Genomic DNA, 1,179 nt, shown 5'->3' with positions numbered 1-1,179 from the left:
AGATAGACAATAAAAGGGAAAGAAATGAGCAAAAGAAATATAAAATAATCATAAAAATAATGGCAAAAACAAGGCAATACCTTTCAGTAACAACCCTGAATGTAAAGGAATTAAATTTCCCACTTAAAAGATATAGACTTGCTGAAGGACTTAAAAAATTATACCCAACTATATGCTGCCTTTAAGAAACTCACTTCACTAATAAAGACACACATAGACTGACTAATAGTGAAGGGATGGAAGGAGATATTCCAAGAAAATGGAAACCAAAACCAAGCAAGATACTTAGATAAAATAGATTTCAAACTAAGAACTATAAAAAGAGACAAAGACAGACATTATATAATTATTAATAGAGTTTGGATGTGTTGTCCTCACCAAAACTCATGCGGAAATCTGATCCCCAATGTGACAGTGTTGGAAGCTGTTTGAGTCATGGAGGCAGATCCCTCATGAATGGATTAATTCTCTCCCTAGGTGGGGGGATTAATGAGTGAGTTCTCACTCTACTAGTTTCTCTGAGAGCTGGTTGTTTAAAAGACCCTGGCACCTCCCCTCTCTCTCTCTCTTGCCTCCTCTTGCCATGTCATCTGCTTGAACGCTGTCTGCCACTTTCTGCCATGAGTAGAAGCAGCCTGAGGCCCATGCCAGATGCAGGTGTCCCACAATCATAAGGCAAATGAACCTCTGTTCTTTATAAATTAACCAGTCTCAGGCATTTCTGTTATAGCATCACGAAATGGACTAATACAGTGATAAAAGGACCAGTGCAGCAAAAGGATATAACAATCATAAATATACATGCACCTAATATTGGAGCCCACAGATATATAAAGCAACTGTTATTGGATGTAAGGTGAGAGATAGACCCCCAACACAATAATAGTTGGGGACTTTAGCACTACACTGTCAGCATCAGACAGATCATCTAGACAAAGAATTAGCAGGGAAATACTGTATTTAAACAGCACAGTAGACCAAATGGACTTGACAGACATATACAGAACATTTCACCCCACAAGTACAGAATATACATTCTTCCCATCAATAAGTGGATCATTTTCCAGGATAGACCACATGTTAGGCCACAAATTAAGTCTGAATAAATTTTAAAAGATTGAAATCATATCAAGTATATTTTCAGACAACAATAGAATAAAATTAGAAATTAATAACAAG

The sequence above is a fragment of the Galeopterus variegatus genome, unplaced genomic scaffold (genome assembly GCF_000696425.1).
Source record: "Galeopterus variegatus unplaced genomic scaffold, G_variegatus-3.0.2 Scaffold396, whole genome shotgun sequence".
NCBI classification, from domain to species: domain Eukaryota; kingdom Metazoa; phylum Chordata; class Mammalia; order Dermoptera; family Cynocephalidae; genus Galeopterus; species Galeopterus variegatus.
The sequence above is the reverse complement of the archived record's forward strand: the minus strand, read 5'-3'. Positions refer to the sequence as shown.